This window comes from Micromys minutus (assembly GCF_963924665.1).
Source record: "Micromys minutus genome assembly, chromosome: 2".
Classification (NCBI taxonomy): Eukaryota; Metazoa; Chordata; class Mammalia; order Rodentia; family Muridae; genus Micromys; species Micromys minutus.
This window is the reverse complement of record NC_137971.1, coordinates 47,748,973-47,759,825: the sequence shown is the minus strand read 5'-3', so window position 1 is coordinate 47,759,825 and position 10,853 is coordinate 47,748,973.

Here is a 10,853-nt window from a genome sequence, read left to right as displayed (position 1 = left end):
TTGATTTAATTTTATATCCAGTCACTTGATGAAGTTGTCAGCTGTAGGAGTCCTCTTGTGGATTTTTTTAGGGTAAATTAAGTATACTATCATATTCTCTGCAAATAGTGATATTTGACTTCTTTCTTTTTGATTTAATTCTCTTTGACTGCCTTTTGTTGTCTAATTGCTCTGGCTAGGATTTGGAGCACTGTATTAAATACATGTGGAGAGAATGGGTAGCCTTGCCTTATGACTGATTTAAGTTGGATTGTTTCAAGTTTCTTTCCATTTAGTTTGATGTTGGGTACTTGTTTGCTTTTTTACTGTGTTTAAGTATGGGCCTTCAACTGCTGATTTTTCCATGACTTTTAGCATAAAGTGTTGTTGAATTTTATCAAATGCTTTTCAGCATCTGATGAGATAGGTGATCATGTGTTTTTTCTTTGAGATTGTTAATATAGTGAATCATGTTGATCAATTTCCATATATTGAATCACCCTACATCCCTGGGATGAAGCCTACTTGATCATGGTGAATGACTGTTTTGATGAATTTTTGAATTCAGTTTTCAAGAATTTTATTGAGTATTTTTTGCATTGATGTTCATAAGGGAAATTGGTTTAAAGGGTTTTTTTTTTCTTGAAGGCATTGTGTGCTTTAGGCATAAGTATAACTTGGCTTCATGGCTTCATAGAACAAATTAGGTACAGTTCTTTCTGTTTCTATTTTGTAGAATGATTGGAAGAGTGATGGCATTAGGGTTTCTTTGTAGGACTGATAGAATTGTGCACTAAGCCCATCTGGTCCTGGACATTTTTTTGGTTGAGAGACTTTTAATGACTGATTTCATTCCTTTAAGGGTTATGTGTCTGTTTAGATGACTTATCTGACCTTGATTTAACTTTGGTACCTGGTACCTGTCTAGAAAATTATTAATTTCATCCAGATTTTTCAATTTTGTTGAGTATAGGCTTTTTTGTTGTAGTAAGATCTGATAATATTTTAAAATTGTCTTTGTTTCTGTTGTTATGTCTCCATTTTCATTTCAGGTTTTTTTGTTAATTTGGTTACTGTATCTGTACCCTCTGGCTAGGGGTTTATCTAGTTTTTTTCATTTTCTCAAAGAACCAGCTCTTGGTTTTGTTGAGTCTTTGTATAGTTTTCTTTGTTTCTACTTGGTTGATTTCAGCTTTGATTTTCACTATTTCCTGACATCTACTTCTCTTGGGTGTATTTGATTCTTTTTGTTCTAGGGCTTTCAGATGTTTTGTCAAGCTGTTAGTGTATGCTATCTCCAGTTTCTTTTTGAAGGCACTCATGACTATGAGTTATCCTCTTAGCACTACTTTTATTGTGTCCCATAAATTTGGGTATGTTTTGCCTTCATGTTCATTAAATTCTAAAAAAGTCTTTACTTTCGTCCCTAAGCAAGTTATCATTAATAGAGAGTTGTTCAGATTCCATGTGTCTGTGGGCTTCCTGTTGTTTTTGTTATTATTGTAGACCAACCTTAGCTCCTGGTGATCTGATAGGATGCATGGGATTATTTCAATCTTCTTGTATCTGTTGAGGCACATTTTCTGACATTATATCATCAGTTTTGGAGAAGGTACCATGAGTGCTGAGAAGAAGGTGTATTCTTTTGTTTTAGGGTAAAATTTTCTGTACATATGTTATTTCATTAATAACATCTTTTAAATTTATCATGTCTCTTTTTAGTTTCTGTTTCCATGATCCATACAGTGGTGAGAGAGTGTTGTTGAAGTTTCCCACTATTATTGTGTGAGGTATAATGTGTGTTTTGATCTTTAAAAAATTTCTTTTATGATTGTTGATGCCCTTGCATTTATTCAGAATTGAGAGTTCATCTAGGTAGAATTTTTTCTTTGATGAGTATAAAGTATCTTTCCTTACCTTTTTTTTTTTTTTTTTGAAAACTTTTGGTTAAAAGTAGATTTTATTCAATATTAGAATGGATACTCCAGCTTGTTTCTTGGGACCATTTGCTTTGAAAAAAAATTTCCAGCCTTTTACTCTGAGGTAGTGTCTGTGTTTGTCATTGAGGTTCATTTCTTTTATGCAGAAAAATGCTGGGTCTAGTTTATATATCCAGTCTGTTAGTCTATGTCTTTTTATTGGGGAATTGAGTCCATTGATGTTAACAGATATTAAAAACCAGTGATTGTTGCTAGAGATGGAATTATTTTTGTGTGGCTATCTTCTATTGGGTTTGCTGTGAGATTAGTTTCCTGCTTTTGGGGGTATAGATTCTCTCCTTGTGTTGGACTGTTCCATCTATTATCCTCTGTAGGGTTGAATTGGTGGAAAAATATTGTTTAAATTTTCTTTTGAAATGGAATATCTTGGTTTCTTCATATGGTTATTAATAATTTTTCTGGGTATAGTATCCTGGGCTGGCATGTGTGCTCTTTTTGGTCTGTATGACATATGCCTGGGATTTTCTAGATTTCATAGTCTCTGTTCAGAAGTTTGATGTGATTATGAGAGGTCTGCCTTCATATGTTACTTGTCTTTTTTCCCATACTGATTTAAATATTTTTGTTTTGTGTATTTGCTCTTTTGATTATTATGTGATGGGAAGTATTTCTTTTCTGGTCCAATCTATTTGGGGTTCTGCAGGCTTCTTGTTAAAGATATTAACTGGTCCTTTGAACTGGGAATCTTCACTCTCTTCTATACCCATTATTATTGTGTTTGGTCTTTTCATTATGTCCTGGATTTTCTTGTTTTGGGTTAGGAATATTTTGCCTTTTGCATTTTCTTTGACTGTTGTGTCAATGTTTTCAATGGTATCTTCTACACTGGAGATTCTCTCTTCCATCTCTTGTATTCTGTTGGTGATGCTTGCATCTGTGACTTCTAATCTTTTTCCTAAATTTTCTTTTTTTTTCTTTTTTTTTCTCTTACAACTTTATTTTTTTTAAAAAGAGGAATATATACAAAATTTAAAGGCATTTTGGCATAACACAATATGATTTTCTTGTCAGAACTTAATTCTTTTAGAGTTTTGATAGCATGCATTGAAATCTCACTAGTTACCATAAGCATAAAGTACATGTAGGACAGAATATAACATGGAAACAGTCTTTAGGGTTGTATCTCTGTGATTTCTTTATTGTTTCTATTTCCATTTTTATATCCTGGATGGTTTTATTAAATTCCTGCACCTGTTTGCTTGTGCTTTCCCATATAATCTTTAAAGGATTTATATGTTTCCTCTTTAAGGGATTCTACTTGTTTACCTGTGTTTTCCTGTATTTCTATAAGAGAGATATTTATGTCCTTCTTAATGTTCTCTATGTTCATCATGAGATATAATTTTTTAATTAGTATCATATTTTTCCAGTGTGTTAGGCTATCCAGGTCTTGTTTTGGTGAGAAAACTGGGTTCTTATATTGTTATGTAGCCTTGGTTTCTGATGCTTATGTTCTTATGCTTGCCTCTGGCCATGTGGTTATCTCTGGTATTAGCTGGTCTTGGTGTTTCTGACTGTAGCTTGTCCTTTCTGTGAGCCTGTAAGCTTGTCATCTTGTGTGTGTCAGCCCTCCTGGGAGACCAGCTCTCTCGGGGCGTGATAAGGGCAAGGAGAACTATGACAGTGGTTAGTTCTGTGGCATAGATTATAACTAGAAGTATCCTGTCCCAGGCTGCTCCACAGTTGCTGTGCCTTATGACCTCTAGGCAGGTATCCCCTGTGCCAAGTATTAGAGCAATACTGGAGTATCACCTGTAATATTAGGTGTGTCCACATACCTGTAAGGCTAGCCCTCTCCAGGCAGAATTAGGATATGAAGACATGTGGCACAGGGTTAGCTCAGAACCGAAAGGATCTTGTCCTAGGCTCTGTGGTTTCTGTGTCCTGTGGGCTCCTGGTGGGTCCCACTTGGACCAGGTATTGGAGCAATAGTGATGGTCTCAGCTGTGCTGTTATGTGTGTCAGCACTCCTAGGATTCAAGCTTTCTTTGGGCAAGATTTGAGTACAGAGAGCTGTGGTACAGGCTTAGCTCCTGGGTGCAGATGGGAACCCATACCAATAGATTGTATCACTCTTGCTCTGTAGTACAACTTGAGATCAAGAACAGTGATTTCTCCTGACGTTTTATTGTTCAAGAGTTCTTTGACAAAAATCCAACACCCCTTTCTATTAAAAATATTATGTAAAAAGATATTATGGATACAAGGCACATACCTAAACATAAAGAAATACACACCAGTAACTAATATCAAACTAAATGGAGAGAAACTTAAAGCAACTTTTCTAGAACCAGGAATAAGACAAGGCTGCCTATTCTCTCCCTATACATTCAATATACTGCTTGAAGTTTTAGCCAGAGCAACAAGACAGTCAAAGAAGATAAAAGATATTTCCATGTTACATTTTGTTTTACATATACTTTATGATCTTTGTAAGTAGTAAGATTTCAATGCATATTATAAAACCTTTAAAAATCAAGTACTGTGAAATATGTATTTATATATAATTATGATCCATTTGCAATTAGTTTCTGTGCCAGATGATAGGTTTCTATTTTTATTCTTCTGCATCTAGACATTTAGCTTTCCCAACACCATTTATTGATAGTAACTTCTTTTCTTCAGTTTATATTTTTGTCATCTTTGTTATGTATTAATTGGCTAAAATTATGTGTATTCATATTTGAGTCTTTGCTTTTGTTCCATTGATCTGCACATCTGTTTTTGTTCTAGTACCATTCAGTTTTTATTGACATGGCTCTGTAACATACCTTAAGATGTAAAATGGAAATCTCTCCAGAATTGTTCTCTAAAAACTGTCTTGCCTGTCTTGGGGTATCTTGTAGTTCCCCATAGTTTTTAAGATAGTTTTCTATTTCTGTGAAAAAATGATATGGGGACTTTGATTTGGATTGCTTTTAAGCTATAAATAGATTTGTTCAAATCATTACGTTCACAAAGTTAATTCATCCAGTCCATGAGTATGGGCTCTTTTTACACTTTCTATTATCTTTTTTTCCAGAACTTTAAAGTTTTCATTACAAAGGTCCTTCTTTTTCTTTGTTAGGTTTAATCCTAAATGTTTATCTTTCTTTGAGGATATTATGAATGGGAATGTATCAGTGATCTCCTTCTGTGTATGTTTGCTATGTAAAAAAAAGCTACTAATTTGTGCAAGATAATTCCATATCTTGCAATGTGCCTAAATTTGTTCTTCATTTTGAGAGGTTTTCTAATAGAACTTTTTGGGTTTCTAATGTATAGTTCCATGTCATTTGAGAATGGGAACAGATTGTTGTCTTCTTTACCTATTTGTACCCATTTCAATTTCTTTTCCTTGCCTTATTTTTCCACTTAGTATTCAAAACACAATATTTATTGAAAAGGAGTATGAATAATTATGAATTGCTGTCTCTTGACTTCAGTGAGATTGCTTCAAGTTTTTCTTCAGTTATAAATATGTTGGTTATGAGTTTATAATATATAGCTTTTATTATGTTGAGGTGTGTTGCTCTAGCCCTACATCCTGTAGAAATTTTATCATAAAGGCCTATTGGACTTTCTCAAAGGGATTTTTTATATCTCTTGATATTGCGGTATAATTTTTTAAGCTCACTTACATGATTTATTAAATTAGCCAACTTGTAAAGATTGAGACATTCCATGTTTTATGGATGCAGCTAATGTGGTCATGATAGATATATTTTTTTCTATGTTCATATACTTTTTTGTTGGTATTCTAGAGAGCATATTTAGATCTATGTTCATAAGAAAACTGATATGTAGTTTTCAATTTTCTCTACGTGCGTGTGTGTGTGTGTGTGTGTGTGTGTGTGTGTGTGTGTGTGTGTGTGTTAGTGTCTTTACAAGGTTTTGGAATCAGAGTGACAATGGCTTCACAGAGGCTTGTTGGGAATGTTCCTTGTGTTTTGGCAAAGACAAGCTTTGACATCTAGGGTAAACTAGAGTAGAACAAAGAATAGGCAGTTGGTTATTCGGTAGACTTTTCTCTGAGGGAACAAAGCCTGATTCATTGGGGCTGATGGAAGACTCAGTGGGACTGCAAGGAAGACTCTGGGCCCAGAGAAACTTTGGGACCAGCAAAAAAAAAAGTTACAAACACACACACACACACACACACACACACACATTTGGTGGATTAAGCAAGCCTCAACCAGGTCCAACAATGTCAACCATTATTATGTTCATACAAATACATATATTCATATGTACATTCATTTGGTAGATGGAACAAAGCTAAAACCAACTTCACATATATACATATATGCATTTTACATACACATATACATATTTGCTGGGTGGAGCAAAGCTCCAACAACTTCATTTTTTTCTCCCACATTTTTTTATATCCCAGCAAAATATTTTAGTCCCTATAAAATTACCATACAGTTATATTATATTTTTCTTTCAGTAAACAATTACAGTGAATATACTAATAGGTTGCACTGTGCACTTACAAGGAAGAAGTAAAATATTTTATTTTTTACCTTAACAAGTAATCTTATAAAAGTTTTAAAGAATTATAAGTCTAAATTTAATGTAAAAAACAGTAATTTCTACTTTGAATCTTTAGAGTACACATCACTCATATGTGATGGCTGAGGTGGGTGGGGAGGAAATGTGAGAAGTAAAAGTTTCTGTTTCTTAGTCAGTAGTTGTAAGTCCTGGCAGAATCAACTTATCTGGCATCTACAAAGGTGGAACAGCATCCTGTGAAAACAAACAAGCAAAGCTTCTCCTGGAAAAAATCATCTGACATCGGATCTTTTCCATTGTCTGGTTAGTAGATCTTTTTATTTTATTAGAGGTAGAGGAGTAAATTTTTTAAAAACAAGTATTTTAAAGAAAAGACTTCTGTTTTTTTCTGTTACAACTTTATTTTAAAAAAGAGAGATACATGTAGATTTTTAAAGGCATTTTGGCATAAAACTATATGAAAATATTTTTGTCAGTACTTAAATTTTTTAGAGGTTTGATAGCATGCATTGAAATTGCACTAGTTACAATAAGCATAAAGTATATGTAGGACAGAACATAACATGGAAACAGTCAGTTTTCTTGGTGTGTATAGATTAAACATGATGATCTTTGAATACCAAAACTTGCCACAAGGGTATATTCCTAGCTCTTGGATTATTAATGATTTAAGGTCCACATATACCACACTCTGAGAGGGTGCTATACATTTATTTTTTTCCTAAGAAGGACTGAGGCTTTCACTTTTTGGCCTTTGTTTTTCTTGAGCTTCATATGGCCTGTGAGTTGTTTCTGGGGTGTTCAGAGATTTCTGAAGTTAGTATCCAATTATCAGTAACTGCATATTATGTCTGTTCTTTTGTGACTGGGTTACCTTACTCAGGATGATATTCTCTAGACACATCTATTTTCTTAGGGATTTCATAAAGTCATTGTTTCTAAGAGCTGAGTAGTACTCCATTGGATAAATATACCACAGTTTTTGTATCCATTCATCTACGGAAGGACATCTGGGTTCTTTCCAGCTTCTGGCTATTATAAATAGGGCTGCTATGAACACTGTGCATGTGCCCGTATTGTATGTTGGAGCATCTCTGGTGTATATGCCCAGGAGTGGAATAAATGGTTCTTCAGGTAGGACTATGTCCAATTTTCTGAGGAACCGCAAAACTGTTTTTCAGAGTAGTTTTCCCAGTTTGCAACCCTACCAACAGTGAAGGAGTGTTCCTCTTTCTCTGCATCCTTGCCAGCATCTGCTGTCATTTGAATTTTTGATCTTAGCCATTCTGACTGGTATGAGGTGGAATCTCAGGGATGTTTTGCTTTGAATTTCCCTGATAACTTGGGATGTCAAGCACTCCTTACATGCTTCTTGGCCATTCAATATTCCTCAACTGAGAATTTCTTGTTTCGTTCTGTACATCATTTTTTAAACAGATAGTTTGATTCTCTGGCGTCTAGCGTATTGAGTTCTTTGTATATATTGGATATTAGGCCTCTATCAGATATGGGGTTTGGAAAGATATTTTCCCAATCTGTTGACTGACGTTTTGTTTTCTTGACAGTGTCCTTAGCCTTACAGAAACTTTGCAATCTCATTAAGTCCCATTTCTCGATCTTTGATCTTAAAGCACAAGCCATTGGTGTTCTGTTCAGGAATTTTTCACCTGTGCCTATGTGTTATAAGGTTTTCCCTACTTTCTCTTTTATTAGTTTCAGTGTACCTGGTTTAATGTGGAGATCTTTGATCCACTTGGGCTTGAGCTTTGTACAAGGAGATAAGAAAGGATCTATTTTCATTCTTCTGCATGCTAAGTGCCAGTTGAACCAACACCATTTGTTGAAGAGACTGTCCTTTTTCCATTGAATGTTTTCAGCACCTTTGTCAAAAATCAAGTGACCATATGAGTGAGGGTTCATTTATGGATTTTCTAGTCTGTTCCATTGAACAATGTGTCTATCTCTGTACCAGTACCATGTAGTTTTTAACACAATTGCATTGTAATATAGCTTGAGGTCAGGGATGGTGATTCCCAAAGATGTGTTCTTGTTGTTGAGAATGGGTTTCATTATTCTAAGATTTTGTTATTCCAGATGAATTTTCTAATTTCTCTTTCCAACTCTATGAAGAATTGAGTTGAAATATTGATGGGGATTGCATTGAATCTGTAGATTGCTTTTGGTAAGATGACAATTTTTACCATGTTGATCCTTCCAATCCATGAGCATGGGAGAGCTTTCCATCTTCTGAGATCTTCTTAAATTTTCTTCTTCAAAGATTTGAAGTTTTTGTCATACAGGTCCTTCACTTGCTTAGTTAGAGTCACGTTAAGGTATCTCATATTGTTTGTGACTACTGTGAAGAGTATTTTTTCTTTAATTTCTTTCTCTACATGTTTGTCCTTTGAGTAGAGGAAGACTAATGATGTGTTTGAGTGAATTTCATATCCAGCCACTTTGCTGAAGTTGTTTATCAGCTGTAGAAGTTCTCTGGTGGAATTTTTGCAGTCACTTATGTATACTATCATGTCATCTGATAATAGTGGTATTTTTACTTCTTCCTTTCTGATTTGTATTCCTTTGATTTCCTTTTGCTGTCTAATTGCTCTGGCCAGGACTTCCAGTACTATGTTGAATAGGTAGGGGGAGAGTGGGCATCCCTGTCTAGTAAGACTTATATTTTACTCTGTAATATTTTATTATTAGAAATGTATAAGACGTGGTTTAAAATAATGAAGAGATTAATATTTTCTATCCTTATTTAATAACTTAAACATTTGAGTCTTTAAAGTTTGATGAACTCTCTCTACAATAGCGTGTCTTTGGTGTTTATAGGGAATGCCAATGGAATATGAGATATTGAAGTCCAAACACTATTTTTTATATTTTAGTAATACTTAGGCTACTGACATTGTGCCTTCTCTGTTGCTCGCAGTAAATTGCTGAATAAATCAAGTTATGATCATTTCCTGCCTCAAAAGATATATAGAAGAAAATGGCAATATGTTTTTGGAATTAAAATACAAAGAAAGAAAGAAAGAAACAAACAAGCAAACAAACAAAACCTGTAATTTTTCAACCCTCAGCCTAAGTGAAATTCCTCCAGTAATCATTGGGGCCCAGAGAATACTGTGGAAGAGAAGACAGAAAGAATGTCTTTTGTAGATATATTATGGTATCTGCATTTCATTTTATTGTGGGATTTCTAAGTATGGAAGTGAGTAAATTTCTATCTCTTGTGCCTTTTCAGGTTTTTTTCCTTTTGTTTGCTTGCTTGTTTACAGTTCTAATGTGTTGGGTTTGTTTTGTTTTATGATATTTTTAATATTTCATTTTGCTTTTTTGTTATCCTTAGAAACCTATTTGTTTTCTAATGTGAGACAGAGAGTGGATGAGTCTGAATCAGAGTGGAGGCTGGTGGAACTGGAAGGAGTAGAGAAAAAAATGAAACTGTAATCAGGATGTATGGTGTGAGAGAAAAGTTTCTTATCAATAGAAGGAAAAAATGGTTAATATCCCAACTGCTATAACTGATAAAGCTAGTAGTCTTCCAAAACATTGAAAAAGTGACTCAAGATTTGTTTTTTTTTAATTATTTTATATGTATAGTGTTTTTCTTGCATATATTTTATGTACCAGGTACAAGCCTGGTGTCCAAAGAGTCCAGAATAAAGAATATGATTCCCCCCAGGGGGTGTGGCAGATATAAACAGAAGTATCGTCTGTTTTTCCTAATCCAGTGGCATTCCTAAGATTGTAAAACAGATGTTGTACCTCGTCTTTGAAAGCTTCTCCGGATCCATCAGAAGCACAAATAACATTAGAATAATTATTGATCACAGGAGCACCAGCTCCATGGATTAAGTTCCTGAGGAGAACAAGCATGGGTGTGGGACACACTGAGCAGTTCCATGGGATTGCACCAGCAGTGTTGAGGAGAAGATGAAACTTAAAGTGGTTCTGTGAGGAAAACTGAAACTGAGTGCTGAGGGCACTTGGGAGATGAAGCAAGTTTTAACTAGCTCCATCAGCTTCATATATTACATACACACATACACACACACATACATACATACATAAATACATAATACATACATACATACATACATACATACATATATATGGTGGATGGAGTAAAGCTCCAACAAACTTCACATATATGCATACACATATACACATTGGGAAATTTTTTGAACAATTTCACGCTTCTGGTCTAACAATATCAAGATCTAGTGCCATTGCTGAATAGTGTTTCTGCAACTGGGACTCAAGTTCACTCTACACCCTCAAGAAAACCTACAACCTCAACTTTAGCTCAAGAGCCTAAACTATAATTGCTTTTACCTTTCCATGAATCCTGTCTAACTTTGAGAGGCA